Source organism: Arvicola amphibius, chromosome 6, assembly GCF_903992535.2.
Source record: "Arvicola amphibius chromosome 6, mArvAmp1.2, whole genome shotgun sequence".
NCBI lineage: Eukaryota > Metazoa > Chordata > Mammalia > Rodentia > Cricetidae > Arvicola > Arvicola amphibius.
Genome location: NC_052052.2, coordinates 157,023,762 through 157,031,546, shown reverse-complemented (window position 1 = coordinate 157,031,546; position 7,785 = coordinate 157,023,762). Strand labels below are relative to the sequence as shown.

General features: G+C 36.0%; 1 non-coding gene across 1 annotated transcript; it reads right to left on the bottom strand.

The window, feature by feature from the left end:
* Positions 1-1,759: 1,759 nt before the first annotated feature.
* LOC119818094 lies at positions 1,760-1,864 on the bottom strand. The gene has a single exon (XR_005286009.1). It is a non-coding gene; the product is annotated as a U6 spliceosomal RNA (small nuclear RNA).
* Between the last annotated feature and the right edge of the window lie 5,921 nt (positions 1,865-7,785).

The window sequence follows — 7,785 nt, the reverse complement described above, 5'->3', positions numbered from 1 at the left end:
AATAAATATTCTAGAACAACTAATAATAACAGCCTAAAACTGTGACAAATTATCACTGGTTGAAGAATATGTAAGTGAAATGTATACTCATAGACTGAGGATTTTAAATCATAAGATGAAGTGTTGATATATGCCACAGTACGAATGATTTTAAATTACTAAGTCAAACAAAAACTCATGACATAAAATGAGATACTTCGTCATTTTATTTTTATGTAGGAAGCATCGTAATATATTACTGAGATATTCATGAGATAATAGTTGCTGTTCTATCAGTTCTGAAGTATGACATTGTTGCTGACTGTGAAGCCATGGGAAATAATCATTGTGTAGATGGTAAACTGCCTCATTTGACCAACTTTACACATGAAGATGTTCACAGTTGTGGTTGCTGATGGGAAGTGATGCCTGATAACTGTATAATGTGGGAAAATGACTTCAGTGCACATCATACCAGCAATCCTTAGAAATAGAAGACGAGCTATAGATTAATCAACCTCACCTGACCCAGAAGAAGGAGGGTATACACTTCAATCTAGCATCCCAGGGAAGGCATTTCTGGGTAGGACTGTGTGTCATAGGAACTAAGACCAACTACTGACACTAAGGGCTTTATTAGAGTCCAGTTACTGAGCAGCAAAGGGAAGTGCCACTTGAGTGAAGAATTATCCCACACAGTGGAAGAAAATTCTTGCTGACACGTCTGCTCCTGGCAGCACCAGCTACTTCAAGAGGAAGATGGGCATTGAAGAGGCTCCTTATGGAGTTGGTTAGCCATTTGGGCAAGAAACTGCTCTTGCCTGGACTGTTGTATATACTGGACACAAAGAACCCACAGAGAGAAGACTGCTGAACTTGCCTAAAGGTGAGATGATTCTTTGGGATTCCTGACTCATGAAAGAGTCTGTGAGACATTCTGCAGGACACAGAAAAAAGTGACTGAACTGTCTTTGAATTTTCCTGCTTCACAGAAATGTCTACTGGATACTATGGGCTTGTAGGCTGAAGATGGATGTCCCAGCGGTAAAGAGGAACTTTGGGTGACTGTCCAGGCAGCGAAATGTCTCTGTCATTTCTAGAGTTTTGGAAGTTCCTTACTTCTTGTTTACTTAGGTAATATTATATCCTTCTGGAGTATTTGATGGAGTTGAAGAATGGTTAGTTATAGTTATAGTTTTCCTTAGTTATGATAAAAGATAAAGTAGATATAAATATTGTAACCATAATTCTTGCTTGATAACTGTTTTGTTATATGTAATTTTACTATGTTAAAGTTAAAGCCTTTCTTTTTTGTTTAAACAGAAGAAGGGGAAATGATGGAGGAGGATCTGTCTATGTGTTACTTTCATTGGTTAATAAAGAAACTGCCTTGGCCCTTTTATAGGACAGAAAATTAGGTAGGCTGAGTATACAGAACAGAATTCTGGGAGAAAGAAAGCAGAGTCAGACAGATGCCTCAGGCAGACGCCATGCCTCTCCTCTCCAAGACAGATGCAGGTTAAGATCTCTCCTCGTAAGCCACCCCTCATGGTGCAGCACAGATTACTAAATATGGGTTAAAGCAATATGAGAGAATTAGCCAATAAGAGGCTGAACTAATGGGCTAGGTAGTGTTTAAATGAATACAGTTTCCGTGAAATTATTTCGGGTGTAAAGCTAGCCGGGTGGTGAGACGCAGTCCGCTGCTCCATCTACAAATTAGTGTTTTGGATATGTTGAATATGCACTGAACTGAAAAATAATAAACAATAAAACAAACTAAATAGTATAAAATAAAAGATTAATTATGTGTCATCCTTTCCACAAGGGCCATGCTAATTTTCTCTGTATCATTATGATTTTAGGATATGTGCTGCCAAAGTTTCCCAGAGAATAATTTTATTCCTGTAAAATGACTGCTTCCCAAACTAATTGAACTTGAAATCTATAATACTAAGCAAACTATAGTAAACTTCCTAGTATTTAAAAAGTCACTATTAATTATAAATACCATATTGAATTACAAATATCATATCCAGATGCCCATAGTTCATGAAAAATGCACAACAGTTCTTTTAAAAAACATGAATTTTATACAACTTTGTTATTACAGCAGCTTTGAATGTGTTTGAAATGTAAACAATATTTAATATGAAACTCAACCTGGTGAAATCTAGAACAGATCTTTTATATAACAAAACCTATAAGAAGTGTTTACAAGATGTGACAAGCGTGGGAATTTCTAATGTGATCTCAGTGAGCAGGGATGTCTAAAATAGAAAGTTTGGCAGGAGTATTTCATTTTGAAATTAAAATGCTAGTAAACATTGTTCAAAACGGTAGCTGATGATAAACTGAAATTTCAAAGTTTTCTTAAAGTTTAGCCCCTCTTAATTACAATGTGGTCAGGGTCACTAACAGGGAAAATAGAATATATAAATAGCAAATATTGATATGACTATATAAGTTATATACTTCAATATGGAACATAAAGATATTTTAGAAATATAATTGTTTGAATACCTTACTTTAGTCTTCCTACATTTGAAAACTGATAGATATACATCAATCTTATGTTTAGTAATTGATATACCTACTTGTGTATTGATAGGAAAAATCATTTTATTTTGATACTTAAATAATTCTAATATATTATGATTAAATTTGCCTAGTGTGTAAGCACATATCTGCATGTGTGTGTTAATTTTTTTAATTTTTAGGAGAAAAATGATGTGTGATTCCTCTCTCTATGCTGTTTTATTATTTTATTATTATTTATTTATTTATTTATTTTATTATTATTTATTATTTTATTATTTTATTATTTGGAAGTTGCTTAAAATGCACTACCTGTTTACTTAGGTAATGTTATATCCTTCTGGTGTTTTTGATGGATTTAAAGACTAAATAGTTACAGTTATAGCTTTCCTTGGTTATGGTAAAAGACAAATATATAAAACTTTAGACTCACAAAAAATATTATAACTGTAATTCTTGCTTGACACGTTTTCTTATTCTGTTAAAGTTAAAGCTTCCTTTCATTTAGATAGGAAAGGGGGGAATGATATGGATTCCCCTCTGTATTCCATGCATATGTTTTATTACCATTGGTTAATAAAGAAGCTGTTCAGGCCTATTGCAGGGCAGAATAGCCAGGATGGATCAATAGAAAATGAAATATCAGGTCTTGGATAAAAGTAGAAGATGTAGACCATCAATGAAAAATAATGATTAAAACCAAACCAAAAACACCAAAAAGGAATATGTAGAAGTTTGGGAGATTATAAAAAGACATCTACTAGTCACAGGCATAGAAGGAAAAGGCAAATCCCACGTAAATGGCATAGGTCTGACATTCAACAAGACTGTAGAAAAAGTCTTCCCCAAACTCTCCAAGCTAAGAAATGATACATCAAGGAGCACACAGAACACTAAATAGCACAAGAAAACCTCCACAAACCGCATCATAGTTAAAACATTAAATATGCAAACTGAGAAAATGTATTGAAAATTACCAGAGAAAAGGCACAAATCACAAACAAGGTCAAACCCAGCAGAATAAGAGGTGATGTCTTAATAGAAAATTTAAAAGACAGGAGGTCTTAGAGAAATGTGCTCCAAGTCCTAAGAGCCCTCAGATGCCATTCCAGCTGCCTTACCCAGCAAAAGTGTCCCACAGGGCTGAAGGACAATGAAAAACTTTCCATGTTGCAGTGTATCAGAATTAAGTCTGCTAAGTGGATCTGATGGCAAAATCTTGTTTGTCAACTGAACATAAATAGAAAAGAGAACCATATTTGAAATATAACTTTCATAGGATTGGCTTGAGGGCATGTGTTTGGGCATTTTGTTGACAGCGAATTGATGTGGAGGGACTCAGCCCATTGAGATTATACCATCCCTACACAGGCCAACCTGGGTTATAAAGGAATTGTCGTTGAATGTGAGCCTAAAAGTAAATAAATATTGGACATTTGGGCTTGTTTTCTCCACCAAACTCATGCTTTGGGTTCTATATCTTGACTTCTTTAAATGATGGAGTAAAAACTGTGAAATGAACCCTATTATCACCCAGTTTTCTTTTGGTCATGAGTCTAGCATAGTGACAGAAGCCAAAGCAGATCAGAAATAGGTGACAGGAAAGTGGGGACTTGCTATGATAGTCTGACTGTTGCTTTTGAGCATTGTAGTGGCATTTGGAAGCTTGGGATGTAAGTACCATTGAGTGCTCAGAGTTTAATATGCTATTCAATGCACTCTGTAGATTATGGAGAAGTCCAGAGGCAGGAAAGGATGTTGTCCATTGTTGCAAGGTTTCTAGATTTTGTGTCTGAAAAGTTATAGAATAAATGATGGAGGAGTGTGAGTTTTGTGTCTATGAAGAAACATGCATTCCCCAAACATGTATCTGGGCATTATGATTTGATAAGTATAAGAAACATAACTTAAAAAGCATTCCTGTTAACTTACAAAACATTATGCTTACGTAGGAATAATAAAAAACAAGATATACAAATTTGCACCAGGTAGCTCTGGTAAGAAGTAGGCCTCAGAAACAAGTTACAAGCAGGCTACTAGAAAACTCAGCTAGGAGCCTATCCTAGGACATATCTATGATATGCTAATGAGGGAACCCCAGGTGGCACTGAGATGCTGGTGAACCAATCCCAAACTGTGATATCTGATAGCACAAAGATATTGCATAGTTAAATGATAAGATTACTAAAACTTTGGGAATGGTCTGTAGGATCACACCTCTGCGCTCTTGAAACATAACTTCTCTAAGTTTTGTGCTTATGCCCACATGAAAGATGACTTAAGAATCTGTGTATTGTCTTGGTCTCAGTGAACTCTGAACTTTCATCATTGTTACTGGGCTCACACAGGCCTGTCTATCAGTCATAGCCATTGACCTAAGCTCATGAGGAGCTCCTGAATGTTCTAGACTTCCATGAGCTTCCTTATTCACATGAAAGAGGACTTAGAAATCTGTTCTTTGGCTTGGTCTTTGAAATTTCAACACTGTTACAGGTATGTTTGTGAGTCATAGCCTGACCTAAACTTACAAGGAGCTCCTGGACCTCCATCAGTGCCATTGTCCTAGGCTGACATTGTAGGACTTCACAGCAGATATGGGTCAAGCCTGAAAACTTCCTAAGCATCCTCAATGGAGAGTTTCCCCAGCAAAACCAATAAGCAGCATTTCTGCACAACAGCTGTTCCCGCTTGGTGATATGTCTGCCTAACTTTTATGTTACCATGGTATTATAATGAATGTTTATCTGAGTAAAGCTTATATATTCAAAAGGCAAATCTTGTGTGAATGCCTTGGTTACTTAGCACCTTAGGGCTCATAGGCTCATTGACTGTGGAAAAGGGTGGGCTCATTTTGGTATTTAAGCATAATCCTTGATGCCAAGGAAGACCTTGCTTGCCCTTAGAGGTGAAATACATCATTCCGACTAGGATTTCGGGGTAGCAGTGATTCATTTATTCAAGGATTTGAGGTACCCCTAATGTCTGGTCAAATTTTAGAATGTGGAGGATGTTCCTCATGACTTACTCAAGAACAAATATTATATCGAAGTCATAACTCTGCTGAGTAATTTCTCTCTGTTTGGTTCTTAACAGGCAAAGGACATTTTAATAAGAAAGGTATAGAAGTGAAAGGGTGTAAGGAAGACAGCTACGTGACAGAGAAAGAGAGTATAGGTTCTCCTTACGTCTATCAGGAGGCCCTTGGGTGGATTGTGACTCAGGAGAGGTGAATTGTTTTGGCCCAAGGCTTCCTTTCCTGTTGACTAGCTCATTCTTGCTGATTGTATCTATCTCTTAGGGCTCAGAAAGTATCTGGCCCAAAGTCCAGAATCATTTGTCACTGGGACACAGAGTGATGGAAGTTCTCTGTATATCTTTCCAAGCTAGGGTTCACTGTAATTGCCAGATGCAAGATCAATCAAGTCTCTGCATGAATTCTAACCATTTTTGTGCCCACAGCTAACATATACTGCCAAGGGAAGGATTTATAGGTATGTGTTAGAATTTAAAGAATGTATCTATACATTTGGAAGGGATCAAAATAAAGAAATGTCTTTAGAGATAACCAAGCCAATACAAACTACATTGTCAACTCAATCTTCTATGCTTAGCCACTAAGATGGTGTGTATATGATTTATTGTGAAAAACTTGTAGTGTTGAAGAAGATCAAGGATTTCTTGTCATTTTCTTATGCTCAGTGACCACAGTTCTTCATTAATGGGTGTATTTAAAAGATATGTGTGTTAATAGAGTTTAACTGACCTCCCCCATGTTAGCAAGTTATGCCAAGCTGATTCTAGCCTCAAAAGTTATACATATACCTTCAAGTCTTCCATCCTTTCTGGAGGAGCTACTCCTTCTGACTTCTCTATGGTATTGGACACAGAGAGAGCTGGATGGGTAATCATTCTATTAGTTATTTCCGGGCTCTAAATGTCATATGAGGAAACTTCAGGATGAAGAATTGAAATTTGTATTAAAGAATTTAGAGCAATTATACTGCAGGACAAAAAAAAAACCCAATGACGGCATGTGTGAGAAATTCTTATGAGACATCCAACATGACAGGATTAGTTAGTGGTCTTTACCCCTAATTTTGAGAAATAAACATAGGGAACATAGACTTTATTTTAAACAGTGTTTGTTATCGAAGTATATTCATTTTAGGCCAGAAGCCACTACTTGTTGAATATCAGCTCAGTGGCAAGACTGTCAACACTTCTAGAGAGCACTTGGTGTCTGAAGTGAAAGACCACAAATGAACTTCCTTCTCTCCTTGCTGGTGTTTGTTTCTTTTCCATTTATCTCCTCTTGTTTCTCAGTAGAATCCTACTATAAAATCTGTCTTACTGAGCTGTGAATGACTTATTTATATTCTCACAGTGAGGTTTATTTTCGTTGTCATTTTCTTTGTAGTTTCTGAGGAATTTAGGACAGGTTTTCAGAGACCTGAACCGTAGGTCCATCACACAAAGAATCAACCTACAGGGTCAATGATTTTTCTATGTCTTCAGAGAGGCCACGAGGGCTCTAATGGGGAATGGTGATTAGCACTGAAGAAGGGGGGTTGCCCATTGAAGTTAGAACCATTTCTTCTCTGCAAGTACACACTACACTGTTGTTCTGCCTGGTTCCTGTCAAGGAAATAATTTTTTTGTGTGCTCCGTGACCATCTGTCAGTATCAGTGTGTTTGCTCCTCAAAAACTGGTTCATATTACCTGTCCTGCTGTGTACACAGCATGAACAAATGATAATATCTATTAAGGAAAATTCAAGGGCACAAATATTCTAGAACCATTATGAATACAAGCCTAAAATTGTGACAAATTAACACTAGTTGAAGAATATGTAAGTGAAATGTGTATCCATATAGTGAAATATTTTAGTTATAAAATTAGGGATTGCTATATGCAACAGTGTGAATGATTTTAAATTATTAAGTTAAATGAATGATCAAGACAAAATGGGACACTTTACAATTTTGTTTCTATGGAGGTAGCATTATATTTTTACTAAGAAATTCATAAGATAACAATTTTCATCTAAAATAAATATTTCAATGTTTTTTTCCATATTTGAGAGGTATGTATACCTTTACAGATGATATCGTATAGCATATTTCCATTAATCTTAAAGAAAGCTCCTGTTTACAATTTCCATATTTTTATGTCTTATCTTACAGATTTCTATGTTCTAGAAACTATGCTTAGAGAAAAACAGTCTTGGAGTTTAACCATGATAAGTAAAAATTCAGATGAAGATATTT